Raw genomic sequence first — 26,603 nt, forward strand, 5'->3', positions numbered from 1 at the left:
CAAATCTCCGTCATGAGGACAAGTTGTGGGCCCCCACCACCTGCCCCAGAATTATCATTGTGGGAGGAGAAGGTCTTGGCCATCCTACACCCAGAGGAGCTAACAGGAATACCTAGGGGACTGGACACTGGTAAGTCAACTACACTTCCCGGCCAACATAACCCCTTGCATAGCATGTAACCCCACCACCCACTCACCCCTTCACACCACCCTAATGTGCACAAACCCACCATGGACCCAATACCCACCCTTGCATGCCAGAGCTCCCTACTAACACCATTCCCTCACAGGCCTACCAAGTGCATAGATACCCCACGTTGCAGCAAGTACTACAACTACCACAGTGCAACACTCCCTACCCTTGCATGACTGCATGACTCACATCTCTGCACTTGCACGTTAAACCATGTCACTCCCCTTCACCAATAGGTAATTGGAATACACATCAGTTAATGGCAAGGACAGTAGCAAGACCAATACAAACTATTGCCCAAAATAGGACCATTGCAACATTCCACTTATGGAAACACAAGCAGTAGTCTTGTAACTATCAATGCCATTACTGCCCTGTAAATCCAGTCAATGATGGCATACAACCATGTGTATCACTTGTTTAATACCATCATGTGACAGAATAGCTCCCATTCCACAGGTCTCCCAAGTACTGCCACACAGTAGAGGATGCCAGTGATAGAAAACCCAGGCCTGTAAACAGGTCAAATAGTGGAGGAATCCCCTGGATGTCTGGATAGAGATGACAAACCTGACCAGTCAGGCATGAGTGGTCAGTCCACCACCACCAGCCTCACACTGCCCACAACTGAAACCACCTCCCCTGTCTTTGACATCCATTGCACAGTAGAGCCCACCTTCCCAAACCTGTGTCCCAAGGTCACATCAAACATCAGTGTGCCCCACAGGGGCAGGAGTTAACATTGCAATCCTAAGACAATGATGTTCCTGGTATCAGTGGCAGGGGACATACTGCACCAGGGGCACAGGCAGGAGGGCAAGGGCCAATGGGAGGGCAATCGTGGAACAAAAGACAAGGCAGCAACAGGACATGACTGGCCAGGAAGCCGTCTCCAGAGTCCTGGGAGTCTACCAGCAATCTCAGGACAAGACAGGCCAGATGCTGACCACCTTGCAGTAGTCCCAAAGGCTGCAGGGAGAATACCACCAGGAGGTCATGCAGCAGTGGCAGGTACTCAATGACACCATGGTCTACATTTTAGGGAGGTCAAGGAACTCAACAACATCCTGCAGACATCCTCCACCCAACGGCAGGCTCCATCCAGTAGTCACACAACACCATTGCCCTCTTCATCAGAATCTCCTACTGGAATGGAGGCCCAGCAGGAGTACCCACAGGCCACCAGCACCCCTACCCCTGCAGCTGAGGGAACCCCCGTAAAAGGGGTCGGCCATCCAGACATCCTGCAGGACCTGAGGCAAAGACAAATCCCCCCACCAGGAAGTGATCCCTCTCCTGAACTGTCATCCTTGTGTGCCCCTGTTGCACCCTGTTGACTGTCCACTGCCAAGTTCCCATCATCCCAAGACTAATGGATATAGGACCTGTGAAACAAACAGTTGGACCACCGACTCTGATCTTCACCTAGACCAAGTCCCCACTCCTCTGGACTGTGATGTAAAAAACTCAAAAACACCAATTTGCACACGTCATGGTGCATGTGTCTTCATTGTTTAAAGTGGCAATTCTGTTTACAAGCAACAATCGTATACACATATCGACACTACAATAATGTCAAAGTGACAAATGTAGTAGGAATCTCTAGCAGGTGTGTAAGTACATCAGTGTAAATGATGCCAAAAGGCAAATCAGTAATCAGCTTGCAAACAGACATGTGTCCTGAAGAGGGAACATTACATGGAATTAGGTACAATGTTGTAAGGCATGTACTCCAAAGTCGTACATCAACAGTAGTTGAACACAAACACAGGATAACAGCCCCAGCAACTAAGATACCGCATATGTAAGCGCCTGCATTGTCACTCACACACATATGCAGGAAAGTAAAGATATCACATAGGTAACATCCTCTACTGTTCACCTCCCTGAGTAGTCAGGAACAGGTAGTTGCCACACAGCAGCCGACAATGCAGCATGATAGACCTACACAACAGGATAAGACTGATAAGTTCACCTTACATTTACCCAAACAGGCAAACTGAGGATCCAAAACCTTTGGTACAACCATAAGGATGTTCCATTATGGTACTAGCATTTCACACATGTCATTGGCAGGGATACATTTCCACTACCCCTCATGGTAATTCAGCTACCTTTCAGGGTTGGAAACCAAGATGGAAGGCAGTAGTCCCCACACACACACCTTGATGCATGCAAAATCTGAGTACAGACTGGCTTTACCAATGCATGGTCCAAGTGCAGATGACATACAAATCACACATACCTGTTCATCATTGAAAGTAGTGATGACTCAGGTCAATCCTGTTGTCATGTGCCTCGTCCTCTTATGCCTCCTCGTCAGTATCAGAGTCACCGGCCCCAGCCACTGCACCAGCGTTAATGTCCCCTTCCTCCAACTGTGGGCTGTGCCTTCTGCGGGCCAGATTATGGAGCATGCAGCATTCAACAACAATCTTGCAGACTTTTCCTGGTCGGTATTGTAGGGCACCACAGGACACATGGAGGCAACAAAGTCTAGCTTTCAAGAGGCCGAAAGTCCTCTCAAACACCAGCCTCATCCCGCCATGTGCCTCATTGTACTTGTTCTCAACTCCTGTAGTTGGATGTCTAACAGGTGTCAAGAGCCAGGGCAGATTGGGGTATCCGGAGTCACCTGTGTGGAAAAGGAGATATGACGATAGGTAACAATGCTAGGCAGAGTGCAGACTGTGTAGGGAGGGGTATCAACCATCTCATATGGAGAGCAGTACACATACCTATTAGCCAGGAACTTTCTCCCTGTAGCTGTAACATTAATGCAGGGACACTGTTGCTCCTCATGATATAGGAATCATGTACTTATCCAGGGAATTTTGTGTTTACGTGTGTTATGATCTCGTCTGCAAGACGCATCACTTGTACATTGAGCGAATATGTACACTTAAGGTTTCCGTAAATCTGTTCATTGGCCCTCAGAGGTACCAAGGAGATGTGAATCCTATCAATGGCCCCTATTGCATGTGGGACATGTGATATATTGTAGAAGGCTGCTTTAACAGAGGCAATTCAGCACGTTGTGGGAACCCTATGTACCTGTTCACATGCTTGAGTAGGGCATACAGCACATCCTGTAACATCTTACTGAACTTGGGCTATGACATCCCTGCAGCCAGTCCCACAGGCACCTGAAACGAACCACTCACCAGAAGATGCAGGACTGCCAACACCTGGACTGTTGGAGAGATGGCATTGGGATTTCTCATAGCCGGCAGGAAGTCTGGCTCCAACTGGGCGACCAGTTTCCTGATGGACACAAGGTTCAGTTGATAGGTCAGGATGATGTGGTGCTCTTCCATGTTTTCAAGATCTACCAGGGGCTGGTAAACTAGTGCATTCCTCATCACTCCATTTTGGTGGTATCTAGGCAGGGAGACAAACAACAATCTGGGCACCTCTCACAATGTTGTGCACCAAGTATGACATACGATAATCACAAAGTATTGGTCATGTTGTGGAAGGACACATTACTCCACACTCCATTCCTAGCCAGACAATGTCACATAATCCCTGTGACAAGGGACGTGTACAGGACAGGTAAACATGCACCTTCCATGTGGTTCACCATACGGATTGTCAATACAGACATATGCAGTGAGTATCAGGTGACATCACCACACTTGTCATTACAAGTGTGGTGATGTCACCTGACACTCACTACATATGTTATTATCCACAAAATGTAACCTACATGAATCATTTTGTGATGATATGCAGGTAATAACGCAGTGTGAACCGAGGACAGTCATTTAACATACTAAAATTACATCCGCCTGTCCTGCATCTATTGGATTGATGGAAGTGACCTTATTCCACCAGCGGCAGTTGTCATGGAGAAAGGCGGTCCGAACCGTCGTGCAACTCCTCATTGGTTAACATTGACATCAATGGGAAACTGGGACCAATGATGATCACCAACGCTGCTGACGGTCATGACCGCTGCAGTCGTGACCACCATTTTTTATGGGTAAGCTCACTTGACTCCTGGATCTGGGCAAGGGAGACCTCCACTTCGTGTGCTGCTGTATCTTGAATCTTGGAGCAACAATGGTATGCACTGCAGGGGATAGGGCCCCAGCCTTCACAGCTGAGGAGCCAAGTAAACTGGTGGAAGGGGTCCTACCCCTGTATGAGCGGTTGTATGGGGCTCCAGGGCAACAGGGCAGTACAACGTCCTTTGTCCCACATTTCGGGTGGTGATTGAATGTGAATGTGTGTGCACATTGACATGTGATGACTGATTTTGGGTTTTGCATGCACGTGATGCATTGTGCATGGTCCATGTATGTTGTGTGTCGCCAAAGGTTGCAGCTGTATTGGTATCATTTACATCATGTCCTCCATTTTCGAAATGTTTCCCATGCAGGTCAGCGCCCACCAGAAAAAAGAGTTCAGGAGAGCCATTGCCAAGGAAGTGCGGACTCTGGGGGTCCATAGCCGGCGGAGCACCCACTGCAGGAAGCGGTGGGAGGACCTGAGACGCTGGGTCTGGAAGACCTCAGAGGCCCAGCTGGGGACAAAACACCAACCTGGAAGGGGTTCCCATCAGATCCTGACACCCCTAATGACCTGCATACTGGCGGTGACCTACCCAGAGTTGGATGGGCGCTTAAGGGCAGCAAAGCAGCCACAAGTGGGTAAGTGTAGACTGTTAGGTGACTTTTGCATAGTTGTGTACTGTGACCCTCACTGGACTTGGGATTAACGTGGTCAGACGAAATTTGCGGAGTGTACAATCCTGGTTGTCGCACCAATCATGTTGGAGTGTGACACGTTAATTATGTAGAGCCATTCAGGAACAGAAGTGGTGGTACTGTAACACACAGGCGGTCATTCCTAGATTGGCGGGCGGCGATCGCCGCCCGCCAAGCGGGAACGCCAGAAGACCGTACTGCGGTCAAAAGACCGCGGCAGTCATTCTGAGTTTCCCGCTGGGCTGGCGGGCGACCGCCAGAAGGCCGCCTGCCCGCCCAGCGGGAAACCCCCTTCCACGAAGATGCCGGCTCCGAATAGAGCCGGCGGAGTCGAAGGGGTGCGACGGGAGCAGTTGCACCCGTCGCGATTTTCAGTGTCTGCCACGCAGACACTGAAAATCTATGTGGGGCCTTGTTAGGGGGCCCCTGCAGTGCCCATGCCAGTGGCATGGGCACTGCAGGGGCCCCCAGGGGCCCCACAACACCCGTTCCCGCCAGCCAGGTTCTGGCGGTGAAAACCGCCAGAACCAGGCTGGCGGGAAGGGGGTCGGAATCCCCATGGCGGCGCTGCTTGCAGCGCCTCCGTGGAGGATTCCCTGGGGCAGCGGGAAGCCGGCGGGAAACCGCCGGCTTCCCTTTTCTGACTGCGGCTTTACCGCCGCGGTCAGAATGCCCCCGGAAGCACCGCCAGCCTGTTGGCGGTGCTTCCTCCGTCACCTACCCTGGCGGTCATAGACCGCCAGGGTAGGAATGACCCCCACAGTCTACTGTATTTATGGGTTGCTCAAATGTTCAGCCATTTTTCTGGCTTCATACTCCATCTCTGCGTATACTTTGTTGTCCAAAGAGATTTTATTGCCACTGTAATTGGGTAATGACAGGTATGATTAGTTAACATTCCAATTGATTTAATTTCAACATCAACGGATATCTACACCAAATGTACTTAACACATACCTGTCATTTAGTTTGTGTGCACAGTTCCCCTGAGGTCAGATTTGTTTCAGCCTGTCATGACTGACATGTGGTTGGGTATGTTAATGGGTTAAATTGTTGGACCAGTCGTTTAGCCAGTTGACAGGCATGTAGGACTTTTCAATCAGGTGTCTAGGCTGCAGGGATGAGGTGATTGGTGATAAGCTTGAGTATGGCTTGCAAGACTCTGTTGTTCATGACTGCAAAAGGGTCTCTTGTTTTCCCGACAGGGGCAAATGTATGTATTGTTTGTATGTGAAGTGGATGTGTGGGTTATTACCATTTCCTCCCTTTCTTTTTCTCCCACCCTCCTTCTCTCTCCACCTCTGTCTATGTGTGCATTAGCATCATCTGGCGAAGGAAGAAGGGTACCGGCGAGTGGGGATGCACCAGTGAAGCCGAGGGGACCAGTGAGATGGAGGGCGAGCACCACAGGGGAGACTGGAGCTACCAGCGCATCTGTTTCAGATTCCTCCTCCGATGGCGGCTCCCTGTCGGGGGCAGAACCATCTGGGACCATCCCAGAACCATCCTTTTCCCCCACCCCCCTTCCCAGCACCGCCCTTCCTGTAGCTCCACACCCAGTTGCCCGTGCCTGCTCACCAAAGAGAGTGAGCATCTCCTTCGCCGCAGGTACCTCTGGCCCTTCCCCAGTCAGCGCTGATGTCCTCAATGAGGAGGCTATTGCCCTTCCTGAGGTCCATCTCTGTGGGGCAGACAGCCATCGTGAATGCCAACCATGGACTGGCATCCCAGATGCAGCAGTCCAATGCCTACCTGAAAGGCATTCATGGTGCTTTGTCTGGCCTACAGAGGTCGTTTCAGGCTCTGGCCTCCTCGTTGATGGCAACCAATGTCCCTTCAGCTTCCGTCCCCTCTCCAGCTACCTGTTCCCAATCCACAACCCCTCTCCCAACACCCGTCCAGGGCACACCTACAGACCAGCATACACCCACTACAATATACAAGGTACGCAAAGACAAACATAAGCACCACAAATGAACCCAGAGGCATGCACACACACAACACACATCTGTAAACACAACAACAGACACTTCCCACACTTCCTCCCTTACAGTCACATCACCACTCACAGCCAGCACTGCATCATCACACACTGGTCCTGCTAGCGTTCCTGTCATACCCTCAATCACCACAACAGCAGACGCACAGACACCCACCCCACACACCACACCTGCACTTACCACACCCACCTTCTCTGCCACCTGCAGCACATCTATCTCACTTGCACACACCACTCCAACATTAACTCACACATCTTCCATTCCCTCTTCCTGCATCTCTACCCCCTCCACCCAAGACATGCACACGCACCCTCTCAACCACCCAACATACACCCACCAGAGACATGCACAGTTGCACATATCAGCATCCACGTACAGCACACTAACACGTCACATGAGCACTCCCTCTACCTCCACTCCCATCCCTCATTCATGTGACCGCCCCCGTGTACCTAAAAGTCTTCCTTGCCACCCTTGACCACTTCCCTACTTCTCTGCCACCCCATGTTACCCCTAAACATTGTGTCTCCCTACCCCTCCCAGGCCCTTCCATCTACCATTCCTCGGGTGCCCCCTCTCGTGTTTCTCCTGCTCCTCCACCCAGCAAAAAATCCACCCCTCCCAGAGCCAAAGTCCCCCCTCCCAAGCCCAAACAGAGACATCCCCCTTCCAAATCCATGCCACCACACCACCACCCCCAAACCCCTGAGGGACCTGCATTTCCAATTGATACCCCTATGACGTGGAGGCCTATTTGCTCTCAGGAGTCAAGTTAGGACCATGATATATGGACAATGTCTCCTGCATTTCTGGACATTGGACTTGCCATTTAGCACATTTTGTATATATTTTAACACTTTTTGATGGGTCCTAATACATCTTCCCACATTGCTGTGATTGGCAAGTTGAGATGCTTGTCTTGGTTTCCTTCTACCTGTGTGCAACGGTGTCTGAGGTCTGTGTATGGGTTGTGTCTGTGTTGTTACATGCGCTGGGTAGATGGGTTGTGCCATGTTCATGTAGTTATGTGTCTGACCGCTTGCTTTTGGGATTGCATGGGGTGCGGTGTGCGTCCATGTGTATCTGTGGATTTCCTTGTATGTTGGTTGTACGTGATGTGTCACCTGTGTCATTGTTTGGATGTGTGTTCACTGCTATTGATTGTGTGTCATTGTTACATGCATGTTTATGATGTGTGGTGTTTCACAACCTGCCTGTCTATGCCTGCGTTGAGGTGTTTGTGGTCTAGTTGTCATTGTGTGATTATGGATTATGTGTATGGATGGGTATGACTGTGTTGGTGGTGTTTGTGTGCGTTGTGCTATATGTTTGGCTAGGTGTGTGTTTTGGGTACTTGGCATTTACGTATTTTGTGTGTGAGTTTGTGTGTGTCGATGTGTGTGCTGTTACGGTACGTTTGTATGAGTGTGTGTGTGACCTTCACTGTCCGTGCACGGAATGTGTGTTATGTGTGGGTGTGTATCACTGCCATTTCCTACACTCTGTGCTAGACCAGCCCACCCCCGATATTCTGGAGGTGTGGTGACTTGTAACATAGTGGGCAGGAAATTAGTTCCCATAATCCTGAAGTTGTCTACCACCGCCGGATGCTGCTTGTCGGCGGTGGCGGTACTGGCGGGAAGTTTTTCTGCATTGCATTTGGTTCACCGCTTTACTCGTTATGTGGCTATCTGCACCGCCACCCTGGCGGCGGTCTCAACACCACCGCCGACATGGCAGCACGGTTACCGGCAAACTCAGAATGACCACCTTGGTTTTCAGGTTTTCTGATTCTGAACTGAGTGTATTGAACAATGCATGGCTTTACATCGTGTCTTTTGAATGAAATGCACCGGGGCCCTGATTTATACTTTTTGGTGCAAAACTGCACCAATGCAGTTTTGCACCAAAAAGTTTAGCAGTGGCTTGCACCATTTTTGAGCACTAGCTGGCCACCATATTTATGGAATGGTGCAAGTCGGTGCAAAGGGTAGGCTAGCGGAAAAAAAACTGATGTTAGCCGAGTGGGGCTGGTGGTATGGAAGAAGGGGGTTTTACACAAAAAAATTGCGTTAGGCAGGTTAGAGTAAAACAATGACTCTAACCAGCCTATCGTCATTTTCTGATGCAAAACCATCCATACCACATGGCTCCTGTCTTAAATAAGACAGGAGTCATGCACACCACCCCAATGGCCAGCAGAGGGGACCAGGGTCCCCTGGGCATGGCCATTGCACACAGTGCCATGTAGGGGGCCCACTTCAGAGCCCCCAATGGTGCTTTAAAAAAAAAAAAAGTACTTACCTGTACTTACCTATACTTACCTGGGATGGGATCCCCCATCCTTCGCTGTCCCTCTGGTGTGGGTAGGGGTGTCCGTGCGGCCTGGGGAGAGCACCTGTGGGCTTATTCCATGGTGTTCCAAAGCAAGCTGTGCACCATTATTTGACACCTCCCCCCCAAGCGTGATTTTAGCACGGGGGATAAATATGGCGCTAAGGCCATAGAGTAATTTTTTGCATGGAAATGCCTACTTTGCATCTCACTGACGCAAAGTAGGTTTCCACGTCCCCAAAATTACTTTAAATACATAAATGTGGTGCTAGACGGTGCAAAACAAGTACATATATGCCCCCCAGTGCCTCGTTCACTACTGGGATATAATATGCATAACCTAATTTGTCATTCTTGTTCCAGAATGCATTCCAACACAATATTTCGACAGCCTCAGATATGATGAGCATACCTTGTAACGAACTAACACAATGAGTTCCACTCTAACACTGACTGGACAGTTTTACTTGCAAAGATTTTAGTCTCAATAAGTGCATCGTCTATGTCACATCCATTGAGATAACTTCCTGTACACTGCAGCACAACGTTTGTCATGTGGAAAAACCCCTCATCATTGGTTGAAAATCATCAAATTCTACTGGATTGCTCATAAAATTGACAGCTACAGTACTGTAAACACCTTCATCTCAAAATATTGGCACAATAGGCTGGTCTTCAAGCTGAGCATGCACTTTTGGGAAATTATTTAGAGCTGTGTATACTGTTGCGTAATTTGTGACTGGAGATGGTATTACTGGTAAAAACCCAACCTTCCTCAGTGAGATGGTATTTTGGGAGATCAGAGCAAGAATTCCAGCCCACAGAGGAACTGACTTTTCTTCATCCTTCGGTCAGCACCGAATAAGCGATATGATAAATTCATTTAAATCAGCTTTGTAGACTGGAGCATCAAGTAGAAGAAGATCCATGTCCTCAACCAGATTTCTAGTAGACTGGGACGTGTTTATGGTTTGTAGTGATTTTGCGCACATTGGCAAGGCAGTTGGGTTATAAGTTTGCAGTTTCGTTTGATTATGCCAACAGCTGACACAGCTTGTTTGCCAGGAGCTCCTCCATTGGTACACCCTTGAAAAAGCACCATAGCAGTATCATGTGGGCTAGATGTTCCAGACAAAGAAGAGCTCTCATCAAAATCAAAAGTATCGAGAGCAGTAATTGTAAATCCTTTCCTGGTAAACTGACTTGGGAGTGGTGTGCTGTGGGATTCACAAGATTTTACAGCAAGAGCTACTAACAAGTTCCTGGTCCAGACTCTCTCATTATAACTTGTTGATACACCAATCCTATTCAGAGAAGTGATTAGCTCTCTATTTTTGCACTTGTCATATATTGTATGGGCAGTCATCATGGGTAGCAGAGTTTTCTTTTTGCCGTGATGTAAATCATAAAATGTGATTTGGAAATATAGAACATTTGCACAGCATCAGCCTGTCGGTTCAAGGGATTGTGTTACACTTCTTTGCTTATATTTTCAAAGCTACCAAAGTTGTTAGCTTCTGTTCCAAACTCAAGAACTTTATTTTGTAACAGTTTTGCTCATATTAAACAATGTGTAAAACAATTCTAAAACAACATCAGGCATTGTTGTTGACTTCCATGATCTACAGACCTCTGGGGCATCAGAAAATGTGTCAGTAAGCCCAAAATCGAAATCTTTCAGGCTGTTTTTTTAAATGGTTCCTGCTTATGTTACTGCATCCTGTGATCTTATTTTGGCAGCAAGAACTTCAGGAGTCAAAGCAGCTCAGAGCACCATAGATGTCTCATTCTTTTTGTTAGACTAACAAAAACGAATTCTGTCATTGTACATTCTCACCGGAAAAATCCTAATTTAATTATTATGGATCAATACAGTTTTATCAACGTTGACCATTATTTCTCTGATCTCACTGAGTGTGAACCTGTAGCCAGCATTCAAGAGTGGCTTTAAAACTGTTTTTGCTTTTACAAAGAGTGTAAACTTAACTGAAGGCTGGTGGTTATGTTGCTGCTGGGAGCTCGTTGTGCATTCATATTTTCAAATGTAAGCAAGCATACAGTTCGAGTGGACATACAAATCCGCTGAAAATACATTCACCTCACTGTTTAGATCAGCTACTCTGCGAAAACTTAATCTTGGAAGAAACTAGCTGCAGTTAAAAACATGTTTGCCCTATGAGACGCATATACCCTGTACTTTGTTCTTTAGTTAGTCCCTTTGGCCCTTGTTCTGGCTAAATCACAGATAACACATTGAAGATCCTCTGCTTTCTGATCAGTTGTTGGAGGCGGACGTGTGGTAGCCATCCACATCCCAAATAGATGGGCATTAGGTTTGGTTGTCGTCACTTTCTCAGAAGACTCAAGTTCTTGTTGTGATTCACTGGTTTCTGCTATTTTCTGACACTGTTTACGACTTGTAGCACTTGTTGTTATAATGATAAAATATTCGATCCTCTTCATCCATCTCTTTCAATCTTTTGTGAACTTCGTCTTGCTGTATTTCAGCAGCATCTCAAACTCTCTTTTGTCCAGCCACAATTGATGTCAGCTTTCCTTTCAGATTAGTTTTGCATTTGACACATTTTACTTTGTTGAAGAAGTCCTGAGATTTTGTAGTTAGCAACTCTCTGTCAAGAGGTAAATATCTTCTGCTACCACCTGCTTCGCTCATGTTTACAAATTTGAATCAATGCAATACCTGAAACAAGAACAATATTAAAATAAATTACCAATATGATGGCTAAAACACATCATTATAGTTTCACTGTTTTGGAAAATGACAGAGGGGTTGTCTGACGAGTTATTTTCTGCCTCTATCTGACTACCTGTCCCATAAAACCTATGTTTTGACACCAAAGTAAAATATATGGGTCTCATGGCTTATGAAATATTACATCATCACTGCAACACATCCATCTTTTTTAAAAATGTCGTTCATTAAAAATCGGCCCAGATGAGCAATGTCTAGCCAAGCTAAATTACTTTTCTAATGATCCAAAAACACAAATCAAAAATGAAAATCTCTAAAATGTAAGCGTAATCAATCCTGGGTGCAGAGAACAAGAAGAGATACTTCTGAAGCACAGATGATTTTTTATTGGTTGAACACTAAACAACCTCATAGTTTTGTCTTAGAGTGCAAAATGAAACACAACATTGAGCACTGAGGCGCCTTGTTTAAAACTACCAATTTTGATCTTGAGGAAATATACAACATGAGCAGTAAAAGCAGGACAGAAATTTCCACTGTGCAAGTCAAACATGATGTTTGAAGAAACATTATTTTGCAAAGTTAGCTTCTGGAAAATTACTAAAACATTAGTTTTTTTTAACTAATGCTAAAACATGAAGAATAAAACATTTCATAATAAATTTAAACCATTAACCTGTAAGTACATTGTAATAATCATCTTTTGTCAGTACATGTAATTATGATGAAACAAAATACATTACTGATGCTCCTGCACTCTGCTGATGAAGACACAACTGATTGCTGATCCATTTAGGAGACATATGACAAATGTGCATTTGTTTTTCTTGCAGGTTTTTCACATTAGGAAATTCAACCGTTTATTTTGGTTGGCGCCATAGTTAGATGTTTTCCAAATGAATTTTTGTCTCATTTTTCTTTTTGCATGAAGTCCACACATACTTTATTATTTAGGGTAATAGTTGGGGATTCCTGACATAGGGGGTCATTCTGACCCCGGTGGGCGGCGGTTGCCGCCCGCCTGGAGGGAACCGCCATTTGGCCGCCCCTCGGTCAAAAGACCGCTGGGGCCATTCCAACTATCCCGCTGGGCCGGCGGGCGCTACCTAAGGTAGCGCCCGCCGGCCCAGCGGGAAAGGGGCCTGCAACACTGAAGCCGGCTCCGAATGGAGCCGGCGGTGTTGCAGGTGTGTGACGGGTGCAGTTGCACCCGTCGCGCTTTTCACTGTCTGCTAGGCAGACAGTGAAAAGCATGCTGGGGCCCTGTTAGGGAGGCCCCAGGACACCCGTTCCCGCCATCCTGTTCCTGGCGGTAAAAACCGCCAGAAACAGGCTGGCGGGAAAGGGATCGGAATCCCAAGCAGCGCCGCCATGTAGGATTAGCCCAGCCGGGGGAAATCCGGCGGGAAACCGCCGGACCCGGTTTTCCGACCGCGGCTTTACCGCCGCGGTCGGAATGGGCAGGGAAGCACCACTAGCCTGTTGGCGGTGCTTCCGTCACCCGCGGCGGGTCGGAATGAGGGACATAGGCAGTGATTCTAACCGCGGCGGGCGGCGGTCGCCGCACGCCATGCGGTTACTGCCAAATGACCGCACCGCGGTCACAAGACCGCGGCGGCCATTCTGGCTTTCCCGCTGTGCTGGCGGGCGACCGCCAAAAGGCCGCCCGCCAGCACAGCGGGAAAGACCCAGCAACGATGAAGCCGGCTCCGAATGGAGCCGGCGGAGTTGCTGGAGTGTGACGGGTGCAGTAGCACCCGTCGCGAATTTCAGTGTCTGCTAGGCAGACACTGAAATTCTTTTTGGGGCCCTCTTACGGGGGGCCCTGCAGTGCCCATGCCATTGGCATGGGTACTGCAGGGGCCCCCAGGGGCCCCGCAGCACCCCCTACCGCCATCCTGTTCCTGGCGGGAGACCCGCCAGGAACAGGATGGCGGTAGGGGGTGTCAGAATCCCCATGGCGGCGGAGCGCGCTCTGCCGCCATGGAGGATTCTCAAGGGCAGCGGGAAGTCGGCGGTACACCGCCGACTTTCCGTTTCTGGCCGCGGCTGAACCGCCGCGGTCAGAATGCCCAGTGGTGCACCGCCAGCCTGTTGGCGGTGCTACCGCGGTCATTCGCCCTGGCGGTTTTTACCGCCAGGGTTAGAATGACCACCATAATGTCTAAATTTAATTGTTTAAAAAATTATTATAATTAATTCAACTGTACAAACTAAATGCATGTTCTTTCTGTTTTCCACCTAATTCTGTTGGTATTCTGCATTGTTCTTTTGGAGGGTCTAATGATAAATGCTTTAGTTAGATTGAGATTCTTTAGGCGTTTTGGACAGCCTGTGATGTTTCTGTTTTTCTATCATTTGGCCTTGTGCAAGATTTACTTGATCTTAGCATTGTTAATTTAAGGACTATAAAACTGTAAACTTTCTTAAACTGGTGTGGTGATTCACGGTCACATGGATCATGGTGTGTTTAAAATACTGAGGGCCTCATTACGGCTTCGGTAGTCCTTTCACAGGACCACCGAAGCTGCTGCAGGCAAAGGACCAACCGTAATGGAGGTCCTTTGCCCACCATATTTGGAGTGTTCTGCTGCTCCAGCTGAACACTCACCACAACATTGACGCCGGCTCGTAATTGAGCCAGCAGCAATGTTGTGGTGGGTGAGGTGCAGCAGCACCCGTCGCGCATTTCACTGCCCGTAATTCAGGCAGTGAAATGCGCGATGGGGCTGTGCAGGGGCCTACAGGGGCTCCTCGATGCCCGATTCTGGCAGCCTTTCCATGGCGGTGTTTTTACTGCCATAGAAAGGCTGGCGGATGTGGACTCATAATCCCCCAGACAGCGATGCCCTGGCGGATTACAACCGCCGGGACCGCCAGGCTGCAGGCTGGCTGTAGCCTTGTGGTGTTGGCGGTTTGACCATGGAAGCTCCGCCACGGTCATAATGGGGTGGTCGGACCGCCCTGTCTGCGGAAGTCTGTCTGCCCTCGTGAGGCTGGCGGTCTCTCATAATGATGCCCTCACTCTAAATTGAATATTTTGATTATCGAATGATTTATTTGATATTCATTGGTTCACAGTGTCTGACTGGATGATTTCATACTCCTGTCTGAAACAAAACATTTGAGTGGACCTCTTTGGGTAATAGATGACTTACCCTCTACGTAACACCTTATCATAATAATATAAATGAAATAAGACCTGTCACACCCACAGATTTTGGTAGCAGAGGATGGTTAGGAGGGAATCATCTGTTGGTTTTGTCTCAATAGAAGGGAAACATCATAGTTTTGATGGTTTTCTCTCAATAGGAGAGAACTGAGAGATTTGGTTTTGCTAATACTTGTTGAAATATTGATTTTTGGAAATTTGGTTTTGCCAATACTTGTTTAGATGAAATTAAGTTTTGCCAATGCTTGTTTGGATGAGATATAGTATGCTCCCAGTGCTCCTAGTGTTGTTTGAGTTCTGAATAGGGTTTGCGCTTGCAATGCTTTAGCAAATCACAAGTAAAATGTGATGTATGAGAGAAATAGGGAGTGTGCGCACTCCAACGTAGTTTGATTAGGGAGTTTGCATACTCCAAACGGTGAGTGTACCAAAGTCGTCGTACTTGAATTGAACGTGGTGCTTTGTTCTAAAAAAATTGGCCACATGGTTGTCGGTACACAGACCTTGCGTTGGTATAAGACTCTGGAGTATTGTGCAAGTGTCGGTGACAATTGGTTGTTGTTATAACTTGTTTTGCTGTGTTTAGTCAATCAGGCATAGTTGGCAAAAAGTTTTCTTAGAGAGTGTATTAAGGGAGTGTTAGTTTGACAGATATTGGCTATTCCTGGGAGCTCAAGGAGGATCTGGTACTAGTCAAAGGTGAAATATGAAGGTCGAATTTTACTTGTGCATGAGAGAAAGCCACAAGTAGAAAGAGTAGCTGTCAGAGATAAAAGCTGCAGTCAAAAATTACGTAAACCTTCTGAAGTGTTTGTGCCCCTACCTGTAGTAAGCAGGCAAGTTGGTCTGTTGATTTTTCTTTGGCGCTTACAATTTTTTTATCAGCCACTGTCTGTGAGTGTGGCATCATTGGGTCTGCGCTGGGGTAGGTTGGTTGGTGAAAAGGTGCCACAGACTAATTGGTGGACATCCATGAAGAGCTATTGTTCGAGGGTAGCATGCTAGAAAGATTTTGGGATTTAATTACTTCCTGTTTGAATTTAATTAATAGTTTTAAGTCAATTAAATGTGAAAATGAAAATTTTCAAAGCATTACAGAGTGCGATAAGAGGAGATGCTTGGAGAATAGGAGAAATTATCTGCCAGGAGGCACACCCTCATCCATTGCAATTGAGGAGAAGGGTCCCTCAGCATGTATTTGTTTAAAGCAAAGGTGCAAAAATACAGGGAACGAAGGGATCTTAGTGTTTACTGCTCATGGAAGTTTTAATATGAGAATATTAGAGAATTTGAGAAGAAAAGCTCCCTTCCAGACCAGCACAATTTGAAGCTTTAGCTAAATTAGAATTTGAGAGAAGAATGAGAAAAGCTGAGAAAACATTGCTAGAAACAGGATGGGACAATGAGCAGAAATTTCTGAGGACAGAAACTTTACAGGGTATTGGAATATTTCCTGCAATTACACAATAGAAAGAGCCAGTTTCAGACCAAAGAAAAAGAATGCGGATCTTGAAGAAATTGAGGGCCTAATTACGAGTTTGGTGGTCTGTTGGGAAGACTGCTGCGGAGTTGGCCGTCAAAAGACCGCCCTGTTGTCAGTACTCTGACCGCCATATTAAGAGTTACACTGCGAAGTCTGCCAAAAAACAGCCAAATTTCCAAAAACCACTACGACTCTGTAGGAAGGAAAAGAGGCGGTTCCACCACCAGCACTGTCAGCCCGAAAAAAATCCACCCACCAAATTACGATCCACAATGGACCACAGCGGTCTGTCCATGGCAGAAAACCATTGACTGTGCGAAACACGGTGGTCTCAACTCACTTCTGTCAGAATACTACACTACATTGAATACTTTGAAAACAGTACACCTGACACACATCCACACACCAGACACACATATTCACAGCACTATATAATACACTGCTACACAATCCACAATCCTTTACATCCAGACTGCCATATACATACACAGAGAAGACAAAAAGATAAGAATTTGTACATGTACGCTATAGGCACACATACACATTTCACTCAGTACACACCCAACATCAGCACAACGACCAAAATACACACATCACTAGCACACAGACTCCCCTACAACTTTCTCCCACTCACATTGCTGCACCCACGTCTCACCAATTACCCAACACTCTGCCCTTACACTCACAACATCCCCACACACCGTCTACACAAGCACTACCATGTCCCCAAAAAAACACCCATGTTTTACTGATGACGAGTTGAGGGTTATGGTGGATGAAATAGTTAGGGTAGAGCCACACCTGTTTGGAGCACAAGTCCAACAAACATCTATTGCCAGGAAAATTGAGTTGTGGTAAAGAATAGTCAATGGAGTCAATTCTGTAGGCAGTCATCCATGCACAAGGGAGGACATCTGAAGTGGTGGAATGACATATGGGGGAAGGTGCGTTCCATGGCAACCAGGTACCAGCTAGCTGTACAGCAGACTAGTAGTGGGCTCCTACCTCCACCCCCTACTTTCACATCAAGGGAAGAGAAGGTCTTGGACATATTGAATCCCGAGGGCCTGACAGGCATACCCGGGGGACTGGAGTCTGGTAAGTATGCACAACATTTATGTCACACAATTGTCTTGTCCTGCCTGCTCCCTGACCACCTAAACCCACCCTAATGAAGCATTTTACCCACTCCACCTCCGACCAGATCACCTAATGCGCCTCTCTGGAATGCACCTTCTCCACTGAGCCCAACTGCCCACAAGCCCTTGGAAATGGCACGTTAACTACTGACTAATCATATCACTACGACTACCAGAATGCACAAACCCATCATTGTGAAAACCTGGAATGTGCACAACACATCACGTGTAATGCATATACAACTAAATATTACTAGCTACACCATCTAGATAGTTATAGTGTAGAACAGTACATGGCAATTACAGCAATGCAATAGCACACTCACAATAGCAACCTAAGCAAAACACAGCTACAGCTGAGTAACCATTCAGAATGGCCAAAGATAAAATATCCCAACCAACAAATAGACTGACCTGGGTTGGAAAGTCAGATGACTGAGTCGATGCACATGCATTACATCTAGACACATGTCAATGGCCCTTGAATACTCACACACTGTGTTCCTACAAGGAAACTATTGTACATTGTGCAGTTCTAATGTGAGGCATTTAGCAAGCCTGACTATTCACTAGGTAACAGAGGTGAACAGTCATGTCAATAATCAGACAATATCAGATCCCATCTGCAGTGCAATCTGTACCAACCTAGTCTTACAGCCCTTAACATGGAGTATCGAAATCAAGTCACAGATTTGTATGTCCAACTAAGGTATGCTGTACAGTAACTGTCAATGTCATTGCAGGGAATCATGTTAAGGGACATTCTGCATCTCACACAAATGCTACAAAACACCCATTTTAACCTGAACTCTATGTCACACTCCCTCCACAGGTAACATTGCCATTGCCACCATGGAGGGGATACCAGAGACAGTCACCCCCCCTCAGATGAAGACCCCAGGGAGGACAAAACATCTGGATGCCTGGACACTGCTGAAGAACCTGGCCCATCTGGGCCTCCTGGTCAGTCAACGAGTCTCAGCCTCACCATACCCACATCAATTCCTACCAACACTGTTGCATCTGCATCACAGGTAACCATTTGCTCTAAAACCTGTATCATTTATTGTGTGCCCCACAGTACAGGTATCAAGTCTTACCTTGCCATCCCTGATAATGATGGACCTGCAAACACTGGGAGTGGGCACACTGTGCCAGAGACACAGGCACGTGGGTGTAATGTGAATGGGAGGGATGCTGTGGGCCAGAGGATGGGCCATCTAAGGGGCACAATTAACCAGGAAACCATCTCCCCAGTCTTGGGAGCCTACCAAAGGTCCCAAGACAGGATGTGCCAAGTCATCACTATGTTGGGGGAAAATCAAAGGCTGCAGAGGGACCACCACCAGGATTTCATGCAGCAGTGACAGGCACAAAATGCCCATACGGCTGCCATTGCAGGGGTGCTGAGGAACATCAATACCACCCTGATTTCCTTCTCTACACAACATCTGGCCCCTTCCACAACAAATGAGACATCTGCCCCTTCAACATCTGCGGCTGTTAGTGGAGTGGAGGCCCTGTCAGAGGAAGGTCATGCCTCAGAACCCCTCCCTCTGTAGCCGAAGAACTCCCCTCCCCCACAAACGTGGACATCCACCCAGACATCCAACAGGAGCACATGTCAAGACCAAACCCACTGCCAGGAAGTGACCTTCTCCTGATTAGTCCCCCTTTTGTGCCACAGATACACCCTATTGACCATTCTGAACCCTAACTCCATTTCCAATAGTCCAGGGGCACTGGACTTGTGTTACTAACTGGGGTAGCAGCTACCCTGATTAAATCATCCACCATGACTTCACCCATCACTATTATGTTAATTTATTTTAGTATCATTGTTACAGATTTCCTTTTGATATGCACAATAAATCAACTTAAACGCAGGACCTGTGTATGCGTCCTTTACAATCGATGTACAATAGTTATGCATGCCAACTCTGGTGTGGTCATGTCCCCCTGAATCGAAAAGCCATTGTAATGGACATCAAACGGGGATGCAATCAGCAGGAGACTCAACAGAAAAGCTACAGGACAGATGTCAAATAGGTTGAAATCCACTTCTACACAAATTTATAGTTAGTGTTGCAATCAGCACATAGTGCATGCCTAAGAGTACCATCAGGATGTATGCAATGGTGTCATACAATGCAGATACACAGGATACACAAGTCAGGGTCATGGTAATCTACCTATAAAGCGGGAGCACACTTATAGGTCCACTGTACCACCTGGTATAGGCTCTTCACATACCCATACTATAGCTTCCAAACCACATATCCCATGGACCATACAAAGATGATAACTGAAGTACCCAGTACTGAAACCATTCACTAACATTGGTCCCATACCTGTAGATTGTCACTCACCTATGTCAGTCTACAGTGATATGCACCTTGGTCTGCAAAGTAAGAACAAAATGACAGCCAGGTCCAAGTTATATGACAAAGTACTTCACCCATTGAGAAGGGAGAGGCTATGATCCGTCCTTCCAGACACATAAAACATGATTTGACATCTCCTCTACCCCAGAGGTGAAAGAAATGCCTGAAGCCTTTTCCATCCCAGTGTTATGACGGTAGAACAATGAAGGAAACACTCCACCTAAACAACACCGATATTACCAGGTATCTGTCATGTACACTTCTCGTGTCTGTCAGAAATTCCCATCTGCTTCTGACACAGTATTTCTCAAGCCAAGGTTGCAGAGCCAAACAGGACCTAGGCAAATCTGTGAGTGAAAGGGAAAATGGACAGGACATTGCACAAAACATTCCTCACATCAGATAAGTCATTTCCAGTAGCGTAAGTTTGCATCTGCTGTAAAAATACATGAGGCTGCAGAACAATCTGTCCTGTTCACAATACAACTTTCAGTCTGCATTCACAACTCACTCAAAGGCATTTATTCTCACTACACCCTCACAGATGATAAAAGAAAGGAGGTGTGATGCCAGCCATTTACATCTGGATGTACAATTACATCACAACCATAGGTACACGTCACATACCTGTCTGTCAGTTGAAGTACTGATTGAAGAGATATGCCCTAGAGTCTCTTGCTTCATCTTCCTTTGGCTCTTCATCACCTAGCATATCAGCATTTCCACACACAGGTTCAGTTACCTCCCCCTCATCGGCTATCACTACTATCTGACGATCTCAGGGCTAAATTGTGGAGCATGCAGCAGGCAATTATTATTTGACATACCTTATGGGGTGAGTAAAGGAGGGCTCCTCCAGATAAGTTCAGGCACCTAACTCTTGTCTTCAGGAGCCCAAAAGCCTGCTCAACTACGCGCCTTGTCCTTCTGTGGGCCTCATTGTAGCGGACTTCCCCTGGCGCGGTTGGGTACCTCACTGGTGTCAACAGCCAAGGACAGTTTGTATAGCCAGAGTCACCTGTGAACACAATGTGAGAACAACATAAACATGTATGTGTAACATGCTATATTGTGATGGCAGGAGACATAAATTGCAAACACAGTTTAATGGTAACTTACCAACCAGCCAGGCCCTCTCTGTGTAGGATTGTGTCATTAGCAGAGGGGCATTGCTGTTTCGCATGATGAAGGAATCCTGCACAGAACCTCGATACTTGGCTGTGACTTGTGAGATGTACTGGTCTGCCAGACACACACCTGATCGTTAATTAAGTGGTAGTTTCTTCTGTTCTTAATCACCTGTTCATTTGCACTGGGAGGGACAAAGGCTACATGGATGCCATTAGTGGTTCCTACCACATGTGGAATGTGTCCCATCTCATAAAAGTCTGCCTTCACATAGGCCAAATCCACTCAGTAGGGAAACCTGATGTAGCTGCCCAGGTGTTTCAACAATGCACACAGTACATCCTTCAAAGCCAGGAAAACCGAAAAGAGAGCACACTGCTTCACACTCCTGCATGCAGTCAGTCCCAATGCATCATGGTAAATTCAGTACAAGTTTGTTTTATATCCATAAAGTAAGCTGTAGTTTTCCACCTTAGTAGGTGCAGCAAGTGCTGTAAATCTCTGGAAACGTGTTTAAGGCTTCAGCCCTTCATCAGCAAGGAGCAGCTGTGTCTATGGGGTTGCGGGAAATGCTGCCAAAAGTTCTCTCAGGTTTATGTATCACTCATTGGCATGCAGGTGCTCAACCAGAGCTCATCAGCTCGTTGGCTCAAGGGAGCCTTCTTAAACAGGAAAACCATAAAGGGCGCACCCTGCTTCACACTCCAGCATGCAGTCCTTCAAAACCAGACTGAACATGGGCTGAGACATCCCTGCTTTTAGAGCCACTGTATTCTGAAAGGACCCTGTGGCCAGGAAGTGTAGCACTGACAAGACTTGAACAATGAGAGATATGCAATAGGGACTGCAAATAGCAGGCATCAAATCTGGCTCCAACTGATTACAAAGATCCATGATGGTATGACGATTCAAACAATATGTCTGAATGATATGTCTTTCTTCCATGGTGTGCAGGTGTACTAGTGGACGGTACACTGGTGGTTGTCTTACTCTCCTCATGAAACGATAACTATGTGAAAAAATGTAAATATACTATGAGAAATGCAGAATGCACAATTCATGTACAGCTAATTACATTCCTTACACTTAAAAGCTGTAGAGGATGGCTACTGCATCTGGCATTTACAGTACTGCACATAGCCATGCATCCGATTACACCCTCGTTGGTGCACATTGCCAACTATAACATTTGGATACAACTTATGAAACAACCATCACTGTCAATGTGTGTGAGACTAATATGTTATACATGAATCACACATATTGTTGGACTTCATCGACATTTAACTGACACATAGGAACCTCTGAGTATCTGTACATGGCAATCACCACATCTCCGCAGGAAACCCAGCATTTCGGCATAGATGCACAATTTGTCACCCAAACATGATGTACATCACAATAGGTGGTTAATTAAATGACGCAGGTCAGGAAACACTTCCATACATGAAATCTGTTCAGAATGGCAGGCATCTGACCTACTGTACTGGACAGGTGAAAGTGACCTAAGTGCGTTGGCAGAGGTTGTCATGGCAGTATGCTGTCACAGCCACGGTTTAACTTGTCAATTGCAGTACATGGAGTTGTTGTGTATTTGAGAAGAAAGAACAACTCACCTCCATATTGTTGTTGTGTATTTGACAATGTCTCTGAATAGTGACTGCAGAAAATCCTGTAAAATCTTTCACAAGTATTTACCTAGCTGTTTCCCAGACGGGGAATGTCAAATTGTGATGGCTACTGTATGGGACTGCCACATGTAGTGCATTGATCAAAGAATGTTGCCATTGTGTGAGTTATGTACAGAAGGATCAGCTAGGCATGTGACTGGAAGGCAAGGTGCAGTGTTGTATATGAAGTGAGATGACTTTCCTTTCATGGAACATGAGTTTTGTTGATGGACTGGGCAGGTGTTGAATCTGAGTAGGCATGATATAGTGTTATCTGTCGCCTGCATTTCATTAGACTGTTAAGATGATGGACAGTGATGAGCTGTATGGGGATTAAATATTTGCTTTAGCCAGGCTGCGAGGAGCATGATGCCTTAGCGTTACAGGTGATTTGATGGGATGGTGAAGTAGTGCTTAAATACTTTGCATATGATATTGGTGAGACAGATGACAAGTGGGGTAGCTGGAAGTATCATATTTTGACATGATGTAGGCTCTAAAGGGTTAACCGGGATGTCCCTAGCAGGACATGAGTACCAACTGTTGTGCATGTTGTAACATGTGTGTGTAAAGAATGTGATGACTGTCTCTCTCCCACTCTCTCTGTTTGTGTGCATCAGCATCGGCAGGCGAAGGAGATGGGGCACAGGTGAGTGGGGAAGCTGCCGACCACAGGTCCCAGAGTGCTGATACACCAACAGCGAGCCTGTGCATGTTGCACATTATTTTCTTTCACTGGCCTTTGGCCTTGGACATTTTCAGTATAATTATACTAATACATATTTTGACTAACCTGGTGTTGGTGTCAACATTTTGCGCCTCATTTCAACCTCAGCGGTCATTTAGCAAGACCGCCGAGGTACCGCCGTGCTGAAGACCGCCAGTGCAGGCAGTTTTCCGCACAGCGTATTATGACTGCTGGCAGCCCTCCGCCCTTTTCCGGATGGAGAGCTGCCAGCAACCATACTGGCGGTTGGCGGTGAAGTGGAGGCTGCTCCACCTCCACTGCCACGTCATCAGAACACCTCCCACCGAATCACGTCCCAGGATTCGGTGTGGCGGTTTCCTGGTGATGGGGAGCTGGCGGCGGAGCAGCCCCCTTGTATCCCGTTCCCTCCCGGAGGAAAATGTGTGTGTGTATGTCTGTGTGTATATCTGTGTGTATGTCTGTGGGTACGTGTGTGTGTATGTGTGCATGTATGTGTAGTTGTCGTGTGAGTGTGCGTGTAGGGGTGTGTGTGTCAATGTGGGGGGGTGTGGGGAGGGGGACCCTTCCACCTTTGGAGGGTGGTAGGGGGGTTGTGGGTTTAGGGGGAGGATGCTGGGGAGGGCAGAAGGGGAGACCCCTATCAGTGGCAGGGAACGTATTTCCTGGCACTGATAGTGCCTACCGCCATGCAATCCATGTAGTGACGGCCGACGGGCTGGAGACTGAAGTCTCGAGCCCAGCAGTCTTTACCACCCTCGCTGTCAGAGTGGAGAAGTGGAGGTTTTGCATGGCGGTTACCGCCTTGCTTGCAATTTCATTACTTTTACCGCAGGCCTGTTTGCAGTATTACCGCCACTTCTCCACCGACCGCCGGGGTTGTAGTGAGGGCCTTTATCTTTTTCCTGCATTTCTTTACTTAGGACAGATTTGGTCTTAGCTGACATTGTTTTTGTGTGTGCATTTGTGTGTCAGTAGTGGTTGTGCTACCTGTTTAGTGTGGGCAGCATGTGTGGTTGCGTGCAGTCCGTTTGTGCCCCAGTGATGGGTGTGTGTTGTGTGATGGGCATGTGTATGTTGGGGACATGTTTTTATGAAGGTATTGAGTGGTGTTTGTGTTGACATTAGTTAGTTGCACTGTTGGGTGCCTTTGTGAGGTTGGACTGTGTGCATGAGTGTATGTGGAGAATGGTATGTTAGATACGTTGTGATGAGTGTTTGCAGAGTTTGTCGTATGCTGCGTTGTATGGTTGTGCCTGTGTGTGTTCATTCCCTGGTGGTGGTACGTAGTGTTGTATGTATGATTTGTCAAGAGGTAGTGTCCATTGTGGTTGCTTGCCAATTCTTTGCTGGTGCTGCGATTGTGGTATAGTAGTGTTGTTTGGTGGTGTTGTGTGACTGTGCAGGTGCTGTGAATCTGGGGGTTGGTGTGTGTTTTTCACTTGTGTGTGTATGTGTGATTGCCCTAGTGTGTCTACTATGTATTTGCAGGAGAGTATCTGGCTGTGTGTGAGTGTGAGTGTGCGTGTCAGTGTGAGGTTATGTCTGTGTGATGTCCTCACAACTGGTCCCAAAGTTGTCTGTTGTGTGTGCATAGATACTTTGACATTTTATAACAGTGACAGGTAAGTGTGTGTGTACTCACGGTTGCTGTCGTCGTCGCTAGTTCCAAAGTCGTTGTGTAAGCAGGAAGACGTGTAGTTCAGATTCCATGGCGGCCTCGGACGAGCATGGCTTCCTGAAGGTGAGTGTCTCCTTTTATACAGTTGTTTTCCGCCTGGGTTTCTGTGGTGGTACAACCACGGCAGAACCTTGGCGGTGTGCAGCCTCAAAATCTGTCTGTCAGAAACATGGTATCCGCTGGCCTGCAGGTGGCTACCATAGTCCGTGGTGGTCTGACCGCACTGGTGGTGCTGGTGGTGGTCGGCTGTATTCTGTTGGAAGTACCACCTTGCCCGTAGTTTGGCAGTCTTCTCTGCCAGCCTGTTGGTGGTACAACCGCCACCACCAACATGGCGGTCCTGAGATTGCCTAACTCATAATGACCCCCTGGGTCAAAGTCAAATGAAACTAAGAGATCTCTGACTTATAATAGTGGCTCAGATGATGATGAATTTATAACACAATTACTGAAAATGGTACCTCACCATATGCAGTTCAAGAGGCAAGTCCAGGTACTAGTATTAGTCCAACCAAGTGCACCACCTCTAGTTGTGGTAACACATAGCCAAGTACAGGTCAAAACTAATGTTCCTGCTATTACAGTAACTCAAACTCCTGTGATACAGACTGTGACTCACCCTGTAGTTTATTCTACAGTTCCTATTTGAGTTTGGCACCAAGTATTACAGTACAGATGTCACCACAGATGTATCAGAAACCAATGATGCTTCAGGTGGAGTCTACACCTAATTTAAAGTCTCCTGTGCAGGTTGTTAGTCAAGCCCAGACAATTCCAAGGTATACCACAGTAACAGTAATGCAAACAAATTACTCAGGACTTACAGGTCGGAATTCTGGAGTAATTTACTGGAGAAATCAGAATGTTCCATCAAGCCCAGAAGCATTAACAGTTCCTCCTACAATTGGTCCAGTTGTTCGATTGAATGCTCAGGGAAATAATGGGAATAGTGAACAGAATCTTTGTAATTCAAATGGAGAAATGCTACTGTGAGAGTTATGACTCCAATGAATCAGATTTTTGACAAAACAGGTCTGCTTATAGACTTAACTTATACCGGGATTTTTCAAAATTTGGAGAAATTAAATTTAAGTTTGAATTCAATTTAGATGACACCTGAGGCAGTAATGGATCCGCCATGTAATACTCCACAATGTGCGCCCACTGTGAATAATAATGTTTCTGAACAAGGCTTGACAGCTCTGCAGTTAACAGATTGGTTGGAAAAAGTGAGTGGAGCATCAGCAATGAAAACAGTCGCTGAAGGGGAAAGAACACTGTTCCTATC

This window comes from Pleurodeles waltl, chromosome 10 (assembly GCF_031143425.1).
Source record: "Pleurodeles waltl isolate 20211129_DDA chromosome 10, aPleWal1.hap1.20221129, whole genome shotgun sequence".
Classification (NCBI taxonomy): domain Eukaryota; kingdom Metazoa; phylum Chordata; class Amphibia; order Caudata; family Salamandridae; genus Pleurodeles; species Pleurodeles waltl.